Genomic DNA, 14035 nt, shown 5'->3' with positions numbered 1-14035 from the left:
GAGGGGTATAAAGGGGTATACATGGGTTGCAGAGGGGTGTAAAGGGGTGTACATGGGTGACAGAGGGGTGTAGAGCAGTGTACACGGGTGGCAGAGGGGTGTAGAGCAGGGTACATGGGTGGCAGAGGGGTGTAGAGCAGTGTACATGGGTGACAGGGGTGTACATGGGTGGCAGAGATGTAAAGGGGTGTACATGGGTGGCAGAGGGATATAAAGGGGTGTACATGGGTTGCAGAGGGGGTAAAGATGTGTACATGGGTGACAGAGGGGTGTAGATGGGTGACAGAGGGGTGTAGAGCAGTGTACATGGGTGGAAAAGGGGTGTAGAGCAGTGTACATGGGTGGCAGAGGGGTGTACATGGGTGGCAGAGGGGTGTACATGGGTGGCAGAGAGGTGTAAAGGGGTGTACATGGGTGGCAGAGGGGTGTAGAAGACTGTACATGGGTGACAGGGGGCGTCAGGGGTGGACAGGAGTAACAAGGTGGTAACAGGGGGGACAGAGGGGTGTACATGGGTGGCAGAGGGGTGTAAAGGGGTGTACAAGGGTGACAGAGGAGTGTACATGGGTGGCAGAGGGGTGTAGAGGAGTGTACATGGGTGGCAGAGGGGTGTAGAGGAGTGTACATGGGTGACAGAGGGGTGTAGAGGAGTGTACATGGGTGACAGAGGGTGTAGAGGACTGTACATGGGTGACAGAGGGGTGTAGAGGAGTGTACATGGGTGACAGAGGGGTGTAGAGGAGCGTACATGGGTGACAGAGGGGTGTAGAGGAGTGTACATGGGTGGCAGAGGGGTGTAGAGGAGTGTACATGGGTGACAGAGGGGTGTAGAGGAGTGTACATGGGTGACAGAGGGTGTAGAGGACTGTACATGGGTGACAGAGGGGTGTAGAGGAGTGTACATGGGTGACAGAGGGGTGTAGAGGGCTGTACATGGGTGACAGAGGGGTATAGGGGAGTGTACATGGGTGACAGAGGGTTGTAGAGGAGTGTACATGGGTGACAGAGGGGTGTAGAGAAGTGTACATGGGTGACAGAGTGGTGTAGAGGAGTGTACATGGGTGACAGAGGGGTGTAGAGGAGTGTATATGGGTGACAGAGGAGTGTAGAGGAGTGTACATGGGTGACAGAGGAGTGTAGAGGACTGTACATGGGTGACAGAGGGCTATAGGGGAGTGTACATGGGTGGCATAGGTGTGTAGAGGGGTGTACATGGGTGGCAGAGGGGTGTAGAGGGGTGGCAGAGGGGTGTACATGAGTGACAGAGGGGTGTAGAAGACTGTACATGGGTGACAGGGGGGCGTCGGGGTGACAGGGGTGGACAGGAGTGACAAGGTGGTAACAGGGGTGACAAAGGGACAGAGGGGTGTACATGGGTGACAAGTATGTGGTCAGAGGGGTGGACAATGGGGGATGAAAATGGGTGACACTAAGATGGACAGGGATGACAGAGGGGTGAACAAGGGTGACAAGCAGTTAAAAGAGGGGTGGACAGGAGTGACAAAGAAGGGTGGACAGGGGTGACAGAGGGGTGAATGGGGGGTGGACATAGGTAACAGGTGTAGACTGGGGGGTGGTCAGAGGGATGGACAGGGGGGGTGAACATGGGTGACAGGGGGATGGACAGGGGTGACAGAGGGGTAGCCAAGGTGGACATGGGTGACAGAAGGGTGGAAACGGGAGATATGGGGGTAAACAGGGATGACAGAAGGGTGGACAAGGATGAAAAGGGGGATAAAAGAGGGGGGCAGAGGGGTGAATTGGGGGGTTGATGTGCGTGACAGGGGGTAGACTGGGGGGTGAACATGGGTGACAGGAATGGACAGGGGGTGGAAAAGGTGGACCTGAATGACAGGAGGGGGGGGGAAGATGGACACGGGTGAGGGGGGGTGGACATGGGGAGGGGGGATGGACATGGGTGAGGGAGGGGGGGATGGCTATAGTACAGTACCTTAAGCAAGCCAATTTTCTTCCCCATTCTTCCCCTCTCCGGCAGGGCACCGACTCAGGGCTCCGCTAAGGCAATCATTCACTGCGCCACAGGGGGGAGGGGAACGCTGGGGCACGGGTTACTACACCAGCCCGGCGCAGCTTCCGCACACTTCCCCTCTCTGGCAGGGAACTCACTGGGCCGCAGGGGGGAGGGGGATGCTGGGGGACACTGGGGCATGGGTCACTACACCGGCCCGGCGCAGCTTCCGCATACTTCCCCTCTCTGGGCCGCAGGGGGAGGGGGAAGGTAAGGGAGGCTGGGGGATGTAGGGGTGGCCTAGAACAGCAGCCCCTGATCATGTGATTCCCCCTCCTCCATGTGACTGATCACATGACGGTGACATCATCGCAGGTCCTGTTACAGCCTCACAGTGCACACTAATGCCCCTGCCCGGGCCACAGAAATAAACAAAATAAACTCATACATACCTTCCTACGAGCCCCCATTGGTCCGGCACAGGCCTCACGGTCCGGCAGTGCTGACGTCATTCCACTTCCTGGGGACGGGGATGCCGCAAAGCCGTCGGCGTATCACTGGCCGCAGCGATGTACCGCCCCGGCTGGTGATAGGCTGAGCCCACTCTCATGTAAGAAGCCAGCCAGAGCTCCTTACATGACAGTGGGCTCAGCCTATCACTGTCCGGGGCGGGATATCGCTGCGGCTGGTGATACGCCGACGGCTCTGCGGCGTCCCCGTCCCCAGGAAGTGGAGGCGTGTGCCGGACCAATGGGGGCTCGTAGGAAGGTATGTATGAGTTTGTTTTGTTCATTTTTGAGGCCCGGGCACGGGAATACAGTGATCCCCCCGACCTACGATGGCCCCGACATATGATCAAATTGACATACGATGGCCTCTCAGAGGTCATAGCATGTCGATGTCAGCATCGACATACGATGCTTTTTTATGTCGGGGCCATCGCATTAAGTGCTATCCGGCAGCGCAAAATGCTTAAGCTGCTGCTGGATAGCAGCTTAATGTTCCCCGTGTGGTGCGGTAAGTATTACTTACCCCTCCACGATGCTTCGGGGTGCCCTCCGGGTCCAGCGCTGGTCTTCCGGCCTGTGCTAGCATTTCTCCTGCGGTGTTGCTATCAGTAAGTGAAGAGAGGGAGAAGAAGGTTGCATTGGCAATCCGACACAATGGGCAGCACATTGAACACATTTTATAAGTGGTCAGAAACTTGTAAATAACACATGAAAGAATAAAGTTACGTTAAAACCAAGCACATCATTGTTTTTCTTGTGAAATTCCCAATAAGTTTGATGTGTCACATAACCCTCTTCCTATTGAAAAAACTAAAGTTGTTTTCAAAATTGCCGACTTCAAAATGGCCACCATGGTCACCACCCATCTTGAAAAGTTTCCCCCCTCACATATACTAATGTGCCACAAACAGGAAGTTAATATCACCAACCTTTCCCATTTTATTAAGGTGTATCCATATAAATGGCCCACCCTGTATAATTACTATATCCTGATAGAGCTTTTTAAGGGAATGAATTTGTGGTGAGGGGGTAGGTGTATGGGAGCTAGCAGGATTCATCTTCTTATGATGTCATCTTGTAGTTCACAGGAAATCAGCTGACCACTGACTGAATACTTCCTCTGACACTTTAAGCATTGTGATTTTATGTGGGTTAGACTGGTGACATGACCCAGTTACAGTAATGAAATGCATGGATGCAGCTTTTCTGGAGTAGAAAAAATGGCGCTATAGGACTAGTGATGGTGAATGTTCATGATATGTGCTTCTTTAACAAAGCACCCAGAATAGGACTGCTCATCTCACTTTCTAAACACACCAAAAATGTATGCTTAAAGGGGTACTCCGCCCATAGACAGGGGGGGGGGACCCCCGCTATCTCCGTGCTGCACTCCACAGGCACGACCCCCGCGATCAGGCATCTTATTCCCTATCCTTTGGATAGGGGATAAGATTTCTAGGGGCAGAGTATTCCTTTAATCTGATAACAAAGGAATTTTGGTCTGTCAGGTTATGTAGACTAGCATTAATGTTATTATATGTCCTGGCTAACTTTAAAGCATACCTGTCATAGGGCAAAAAAGTGTTACTCAGGACCTAATCCTGTACATATAATTTTTATATGTCTAGGACCTAACAAATAACATTTATATTTTGCTCACTTGCTTTGTCTTCTTGCCTTCTGGAGGGTGTGTGTCCATCTCTCTCCCTCACTGTGATGACTCATCTGCTCTGAGCCTGGGGCAGCCTGGCAGTCTGCAAATCACTGCACAGTAGTTTTTATGCATACATTTTCTATCTGTTCCTGGTAAAGCTGGATGCTAATCAACATAGGTAATAGGTAATTTAGGTAAATTTTTTTAATTTTTTTAACATTTGCAAAAGTCATGAAACACCTGTGGGGTATTAAGGCTCACTTTATCCCTTGTTACGTTCCCCGAGGGGTCTAGTTTCCAAAATGGTATGCCATGTGTTTTTTTTTTTTTTTTTTTTTTGTTTTGACACCCTAGGGGCTTCCTAAAGGTGTCATGCCCCCCCTAGAACCATTTCAGAAAAATGTTCTCTCCAAAATCCCCTTGTCACTCCTTGCCTTCTGAGCCTTCTACTGCGCCCGCCGAACACTTTACATAGACATATGAGGTATGTGCTTACTTGAGAGAAATTGGGCTACAAACACTAGTAAAAATGTTCTCCTTTTACGACTTGCAAAAATTAAAAAATTGGGTCTACAAGAACATGTGAGTGTAAAAAATGAAGATTGTGAATTTTCTCCTTCACTTGCTGCTATTCCTGTGAAACACCTAAAGGGTTAAAACACTGACTGAATGTCATTTTGAATACTTTGGGGGGTGTAGTTTTTATAATGGTGTCTTTATGGGGTATTTCTAATATGAAGACCCTTCAAATCCACTTCAAAACTGAACTGGTCACTGAAAAATATTGAGTTTGAAAATTTTGTGAAAAATTGGAAAATTGCTGCTGAACTTTGAAGCCCTCTGGTGTCTTCCAAAAGTAAAAACTCATAAATGTTATGATGCAAACATAAAGTAGACATATTGTATATGTGAATTAAAAAAAATATTTTGAATATCAATTTTCCTTACAAGCAGAGAGCTTCAAAGTTAGAAAAATGCAAAATTTTCATTTTTTTCATCAAATTTTGGGATTTTTCACCAAGAAAGGATGCAAGTTACCATAAAATTTTACCACTATGTTAAAGTAGAATATATCATGAAAAAATAGTCTCGGAATCAGAATGATAAGTAAAAGCATTCCAGAGTTATTAATGTTTAAAGTGACAGTGGTCAGAATTGCAAAAAAACGTCCGAGTCCTTAAGGTGAAAAAGGGCTAAGTCCTTAAGGGGTTAAGTATACTATAGTGCATTTTTCTGCCCTCTTTGTTCCACAACAAATTGCTAATCTTTCTGCTAATCTTTCAAGGGTCTTGATACTGTGAATGTCCAGGTAAAAGTAATCACCAGACTTTTTTTTAAGCATACTGTATTGCATTTTTCTGCCCTCATAAGTGCATAACACATACATACATCTAAGTAGTGTACTATTTTGTACCTTTCAATTTGTCAAGGGCGTAGATAATGCCCTCATAAGTGCATAACACATACATACATCTAAGTAGTGTAATATTTTGTACCTGTTAATCTGTCAAGGGCCTAGATACTGTGAAAGTCCAGGCAAAAGTAATAAATGGCTGGTGTTTTACTAAAATACTTTACCGCATTTTTCTGCCCTCTTTGTTCCATAACAAATTGACTGCTTGTTATACTTATCTGTAGATGGTATAATACATACCCAGCAGTCCATTCCTAATAGTCTGTGAGATAGTGCAATTCTGGGTTTATTACCCAGCGACTGTGTGCTGCAGCACTGTTGTGTACTGCTGGTGTTGTGCAAAAAATTTTTTTTCCCCCTTTGTTGGGGAACACCAAACCCCCCCAAACTTTTTCAAAGGGCATGTATTATTAAACTAACTATTTAACTTTTTAATCGCTGCTCAGATGATTAGGGTGCTGACTTCATTTGTCACTTAACCTCTTAAGGACCCTTGACGTACGCGTATGTCATGACACCCTGGTGCTTAAGGACCCATGAAGTACGCGTACGTCATGGAGAATTCCAGTCCCCGCCACGCGCCAGGCTGGGATCGGACGGGATGCTTGCTGAAATCATTCAGCAGGCATCCCATGCAAACGCCCAGGGGGGTCATCAGACCCCCCCCCCCCCCCCCCCCCCCCATGTCGGCAATCATGGCAAATCGCAAATGAATTCACACTTGTGATTTGTGCGATTACGGGTCATAACGGGTCTATGGTGACCCGGAATATAAGGGGGATCGCAGTTGTCCATGACACCCACGATCCCCCTGAAGGGATAGGAGTGAGGGGGCAGGGGTGCCACCCCTCCTATCCCTGCTAATGGTCATCAAGAAGCGATGAACAATAGCAGATTGGGGCGGGGGTTAACATTCGCTCTCCCCGTTCTGCCCACCCACAATAGGTGGGGCAGAATTGGGAAACCGACGGGGACTGGCGCCGGAGTCCACTTACCGCGGCGGAGGCGACGATCAGCGGCGGAGATCGCTGGCAGCAGAGGACGTCGATGTGGCTCCCTGGATCCTACGGAAGCCGCTGAGTTGCCTAGCAACATCTGGAGGTCTACAGTCTGAGACCACTATACAGTGGTCTCTATACTGTAGTCCTCCAGATGTTGCAAAACTTCAACTCCCAGCATGCCCAGACAGCTATTTGGGCATGCTGGGAGTTGTAGTTTTGCAACAGCTGGATGTCTACAATTTAGAGACCACTGCACAGTGATCTCCAAACTGTAGCCCTCTAGATCTTGCAAAACTAAAACTCCTAGCATGCCCATATAGCATTTTTCTGTCTGTGCATGCTGGAATTTGTAGTTTTGCAACATCTGTCGGGCCACAGTTTGGAGATCACTGTGCAGTGGACTCTAAACTGTAGCCCTCCAGATGTTGCAAAACTGCAAATCCCAGCATGCCTAAACAGCAAACAGATGTCTCGGCATGCTGGGAGTTGTAGTTGCGCACCTCCAGCTGTTGCATAACTACATCTCCCAGCATGTCCTTCGGCGATCAGTACATGCTGGGAGTTGTAGTTTTGCAACAGCTGGAGACACACTGGTTGGAAAATACTGAGTTAGGTAACAGAATCTAACTGAAGGTTTTCCAACCAGTGTGCAAGCGGCAAAAGTACAACTCCCAGCATGCACGGGAGATTTGCCCCCATGTGAACGCACAGGGTACATTCACACGGGCGGGTTTACAGTAAGTTTCCTGCTTAAAGTTTGAGCTGCGGCAACTTTTTGGCCGCAGCGCAAACTCCTAGCGAGAAACTCACCGTAAAAACACTACACTAACACAAAATAAAGGGTAAAACACAACATATACACCCCCTTACACTGTCCCCCCCAATAAAAATGAAAACGTATTGAATGGCAGTGTTTCCAAAATGGCTGTTGCAAAACAACAACTCCCAGCATTTCCGGACAGCCACTGACTGTCCAGGCATGTTGGGAGTTTAACAACAGCTGGAGGCACCCTGTTTGGGAATCACTGGTGTAGAATACCCCTATGTCCACCCCTATGCAATCCCTAATTTAGTCCTCAAATGCGCATGTAGCTCTCTCACTTCAGAGCACTGTCGTATTTCAAGGAAACAGTTTAGGGCCACATATGGGGTATTTCCGTACTCGGGAGAAATTGCACTACAAATTTTGGGGGGCTTTTTCTCCTTTTACCCTTTATGAAAAGGAAAAGTTGGGGGCTACACCTGGTTTTGCCCCATAAAAAAGAAAAAGACCCCCAAAATTTGTAACCCAATTTCTCGGTACCGAGTACATAAATACCCCATATGTGGGCGTAAAATGCTCTGCGGGCGCACAACAAGGCTCAGGTGTGAGAGCGCACTATGTACATTTGAGGCCTAAATTGGTGATTGATTTTACAGCGGTTGGCTGATTTTACAGTGGTTCTGACATAAATGCAAAAAAAGAAATACCCACATGTGACCCCATTTTGGAAACTACACCCTTCACGGAACATAACAAGGGGTATAGTGCACCTTAACACCCCACAGGTGTTTAATGAAAATTCTTCAAAGTTGGATGGAAAAATGAAAAAAATAATAATAATAATAATTTTCACTAAAATGCTGGTGTTACCCAAAATTTTTCATTTTCACACGGCAAAATAAGAAAAAAAAACAAAATTTGCAACCCCATTTCTACTGAGTAAGAACATACCCCATGGGTGGATGTAAAGTTCTCTGCGGGCGAACTACAGTGCTCAGAAGAGAAGGAGCGTCATTTGGCTTTTGAAGAGAAAATTTGTCTGGAATTGAAGGCCACATGTGTTTACAAAGCCCCCATAGTGCCATAACAATGGACCCCATTTTGGAAACTAAACCCCTCATGTAATGTAATAAGGGGTACAGTGAGCATTTACGCCCCACAGGGGTCTGACAGATTTTTGGAACAGTGGTCCGTGAAAATGAAAAATTTTATTTTTCATTTGCTCAGCCCACTGTTCCAAAGATCTGTCAAACGCCAGTGGGGTGTAAATACTCACTGCACCCCTTATTAAATTCTGTGAGGGGTGTAGTTTCCAAAATAGGGTCACATGTGGGGGGGTCCACTGTTCTGGAAGCACGGGGGACTTTGTAAACGCACATGGCCCCTGACTTCCATTCCAAACATTTTTTTTTCCAAAAGCTCAATGGCGCTCCTTCTCTTCTGAGCATTGTAGTGCGCCAGCAGAGCACTTGACGTCCACACATGGGGTATTTCCATACTCAGAAGAGATGGGGTTACAAAATTTGGGGGGCATTTGTCCTATTATCCCTTGTGAAAAATTTAAATTTGAGGGAAAACTAGCACTTTAGTGAAAAAAAAAATCATTTACACATCTAACTTTAACGAAAAGTCGTCAAACACCTGTGGAGTGTTAAGGCTCATTAGACCCCTTATTCCGTGCCTTGAGGGGTGTAGTTTCCAGAATAGTATGCCATGTGGGTTTTATTTTGCTGTCCTGGCACCATAGGGGCTTCCTAAATGTGACATGCCCCCCAAAAACCATTTCAGAAAAACTCACTCTCCAAAATCCCAAAGTCACTCCTTCCCTTCTGAGCCCTCTACTGCGCCCGCCGAACACTTGACATACACATATGAGGTATTTTCTTACTCAAGAGAAATTGCGTTACACATTTTAGGAAGACTTCCCTCCTTTTACCCCTTGTAAAAATTCAATAACTGGGTCTACAAGAACATCCCTGTGTAAAAAATGAAGATTTAGAATTTTCTCCTTTAATTTGCTGCTATTCCTGTGAAACAGCTAAAGGGTTAACACACTTACTGAATGTAATTTTAAATACTTTGAGGGGTGCAGTTTTTATAATGGGGTTATTTATGGGGTATTTCTAATATGAAGGCCCTTCAAATCCACTTCAAAACAGAACTGGTCCCTGAAAAATTTAGATTTTGAAAATTTTGTGAAAAATTGGTAAATTGCTGCTATACTTTGAAGCCCTCTGATGTCTTCCAAAAGTAAAAACATGTCAACTTTATACGTGAAACATAAAGTAGACATATTGTGTATGTGAATAAAATATATAATGTATTTGGAATATTCATTTTCCTTATAAGCAGAGAGCTTCAAAGTAAAAAAAAAATGCAACATTTTATATTTTTTCATCAAACTTTGGAATTTTTCACCAAGAAATGATGGAAGTATCAACAACATTTTACCACTTACATAAAGTAGAATATGTCACAAAAAAACTTTCTTGGAATAAGAATGAAAGGTAAAAGCATCCCAGAGTTAATAATGTTTAAAGTGACAGTGGTCAGATGTGCAAAAAATGGCCGGGTCCTACAGTGAAAATTGGCTTGGTCCTTAAGGGGTTAAGAGCTGAAAAGTGACAATTCAGTTTTCTAATACAAGACAGGAAACACATAATAATTATTTAAGTCACAAAATATTCCAAATATAAAAAACAATTACAAAACAACACAATCATACATTGTGACTCCTAACAAACAAATATATAAAATAGTTATAGACACTTTAAGCAAGTGCCCTGAGGAAAACTCTTGTATATAAAAAGGAAAACTATATAACAATAAGTATTTTGCTTATAAAAATGAAATACTGGCGAGACATCTTAACTTTAGATAATATAATGCAAAAACATACAAAAAAGTTAGCACAGTTAAGAAATGTACCAAAAACTACAAATGTCATTGGCATAAATAGTACTACTGCAATTAAAAATTCAGATATTGAATCCAGAGATCACTGTCTTGTTTCATCTTTTCATCTTGTTTCATCTTTCATCGTGTTTTCTTCATTATTGCCAAGATCTCCATGGCCTGCCTGTATTTCCACTGGATTCTGATATGAAGAAGAGGATGGATCTGCATAATTGTATGGCAAATTGGCAGCAAAGGGGCCAGAAACTGAATACATCCGTGCTTGAATCTGTCCATTAAAATCAGAGTAAGGCTGGTTTGTATTATAGGTATTTGGCATTGCAAATGCAGATGACTGATTATAAGGATTGGTTGACTGTGTATCATTGAGTTACACTCCCAGCATAATTGCCATGTTGATATCAGTAATAAAAGGAATATTGGCAAGGGACTAGGAGAAACAGGGAACTGTGGATACTGACCACTGGCTGTTGGAATTGACTGACTACCCCATTTGGTAGATTTACCATTTTGACGTTCCTCGGTTCCAGCAGTCTTTAAAGAGGTACTCCAGGGGTTAAGATTTTTGGCTATATTACATCTTCTTTTAATGTTCATATTTGTTGCAATTAACATGCATTATATGTTTGTGTTTGTGTAGCATGTGTCTTTTTTTCTTACCTGTTTGTGGGCCAGGAAGTTCTGTAGTTCCATGTTGGATCTCTTACTGTCATCCACAGCGTCAGCCATGTTAGGATTAGGCTGTGTACGACACGTCAGGGCATTTTTTTCCCTCTGTACTTTCAGAGCCCAGAGGACGCAGGTCTGCATGAGAGAAAGAAGCCACGCCCCCTCATCTCCCCCCGCCCGGAGGACGGAGATCTGCATGAGAGAAAGGAGCCAGAGCAGGGGGAGAGAGAGGACGTATACAGCTCCTCATCTCCCCTCCCCCTGCTCTGTCTTCTGAAGATACAGGTCTGCACAGAAAGAAGACAGAGAAGATAAGAGTGTTATCTGAAGGGGAGGATAACAAAGTGCACAGGCTGGGGATGTATAGACTGCTGGGGAATAAATCTCGGACTGGGGATGATTTATATGTGTGAAGGGGGGGGGGACTTCTGAATGACACATGCTGGGAGTTGTAGTCCCTGTTATGTGTGTATGCTAGTGTTTACAGACCAGTGTGCCTCCAGCTGTTGCAAAACTACAACTCCCAGCATGCCCTGACCGCCTTTGGGCATGCTGGGAGTTGTAGTTTTGCAACAGCTGGAGTCACACTGGTTGGTAAACACTGTCCTAGCCTATTCAACATACACATCATGTTACACCAGTGTTTCCAAACCAGTGTGCCTCCAGCTGTTGTAAAACTACAACTCCCAGCATTCCCTGACAGTCTTTGGATATGCAGGGAGTTGTTATTTTGCAACAGCTGGAGGCACACTGGTTGGGAAACACTGTTCTAGCCAATTCAGTATATTACAAACAAAGTGCATGGTTTCCCAACCAGGGTGTCTTCAGCTGTATCAAAACTACAACTTCCAGCATGCCCGGACAGCTTTTAGCTGTCCGGGCATGCTGGTAGTAGTAGTTTGGCAACACCTGGAGGCACTCTGGTTGGGAAACACTGGTGTATGCCCTATAGAGGTGTGGTGAACTACAACCCTTAGGAGACTACAGAGGCAGCATGCTGGTGTTATACCACAGACTGAAGACTCCTGAATGACACATGCTGGGAGTTGTAGTTCCTTTTGTGTGTGTATGCCAGTGTATCCCAACCAGGGCTGATTATATTAGTGTGCTGTGTATAAGGGGGCCGACCCTGGAAAATAGTAGGGTGGGTAAAGGGTAAAGCAAATAAACAAAAAAAAAAGGAGCCGCCCCAAACCAGCAAGGCATGTGGCATGATGGGATTTGTAGTTTTCAGCACAGCAAGAAACAGGAAATAGAACAAAGATATGAAGACATAGTGGGGGATAAAAAGACAACAAAGAACGGAAATAGAGTAGGCTAAACAACAAGAATAGAAATGAAACAAAACAAATAGGGTAAGTAAAAAACGTAAAAACACATTCATGTGGTTCTTCAGTTGCAGAATTAAGTTGTATCATGTTTTCCTGTTCCTCCGATGAGCTAATGTCACTGGAACACACAATACTCATATTGTCATCTAATGAAGGATACTTTTCTTCAGAGAACCTATGTATCATTTTCTTATTTTGAATGTCAGGTGTTATTCTGACATTTTCTGATTTTAAAGGAATTTTGGAATCTGGGACACAGGTAAACATACGTATTTTGAAGCGTACTGTAGCACATTTTCTACCCTCATAAGTGCATACTGCATACCTACATGGTGTTCTATTTTGTTTGTTTGCTACAGCCATCTCCAGGCTGTGCCATTCAGACACTATATGGTCTCCCCATGCTGCCACAAACTCCAGGCAGTCATTCAGCCACTATATTGTCTCCTCATACTGATGCCATCACCAGGCTTTGTCATTGTGCTGCCATGTGGCTCGTTGTTTGATTTGGTCCCACACGATTTGGTCCCACACTTTGTACCCACACGCAGGGGCCCGGGACACTAAAACTTGGGAGTTAAAATTTAAATTTAAAAATCCTCAATTTCAATTTCTAAATCTTAAATTTAAAAATTAAAAATTTCAATGGTCTCCTCATACTTATGCCAACTCCAGGCTGTGCAATTCAGCAACTATATGGTCTCCTCATGATTCAGCCACCTCCAGACTGTGTCATCTTCAGCCACTATATGGTCTTCTCATGCTGCCACAAGCTCCAGGCAGTCATTCAGCCACTATATGGCCTCCTCATACTGATGCCAACTCCAGGCTCCGTCATTGTGCTGACATGTGACATGTGACTCCTTGTTTGATATTGTCCTTTGTACCTACATGCCGGGGCCCGGGACACTAAAACTTGGGTGTTAAAATCTCAATTTCAGAATCCTCAATTTCAAAATCTTAAATTTTAAAATCTTACATTTTAATGGTCTCCTCATGCTTCTGCCAACTCCAGGCTGTGCCATTCAGCCACTATATGGTATCCTTATGCTTCAGCCACCTCCAGGATGTGCCATTCTGCCACTATATAGTCTCCTCATGCTTCAGCCACCTCTAGGCTGTGCCACTCAGCCACTATAGGGTCTCCTCATGATTCAGCCACCTCCAGGCTGTGTCATTCAGCCAATATATGGTTTACCGATGCTGTTGTTCCTGGGCCTAAATTTTTTTATGGTAGCACTAGCTACCATAAATCTTCAGTTTAAATTTCAAAATTCTTCTTTTAATCTTAGGGATTGTGAAGCCCTAATGTCTACTCATGCTGCTGCCAGCTCCAGGCTGTGTCATTTAGAAACTATATGGTCTCCTCATGCTGCCAGCACCTCCACGATGTGTCATTTAGCCACTAAATGGTCTCCTCATGCTGTCAGCACCTCCAAGCTGTGTCATTTAGCCACTATATGGTCTCCTCATGCTGCCAACACCTCCACACTGTGTCATTTAGCCACTATATGGTCTCCTCATGCTGCCAACACCTCCAAGCTGTGTCATTTAGCCACTATATGGTCTCCCCATGCTGCCACAAACTCCAGGCAGTCATTCAGCCACTATATTGTCTCCTTATACTGATGCCACCACCAGGCTTTGTCATTGTACTGCCATGTGACTTGTTGTTTGATTTGGTCCTTAGTACCCACATGCCGGGGCCCGGGACACTAAAACTTGGGAGTTAAAATTTAAATTAAAAAATCCTCAATTTTAATTTCTAAATCTTAAATTTTAAAATCTTAAATTTCAATGGTCTCCTCA

The sequence above is a fragment of the Hyla sarda genome, chromosome 6 (assembly GCF_029499605.1).
Source record: "Hyla sarda isolate aHylSar1 chromosome 6, aHylSar1.hap1, whole genome shotgun sequence".
NCBI classification, from domain to species: domain Eukaryota; kingdom Metazoa; phylum Chordata; class Amphibia; order Anura; family Hylidae; genus Hyla; species Hyla sarda.
The sequence above is the reverse complement of the archived record's forward strand: the minus strand, read 5'-3'. Positions refer to the sequence as shown.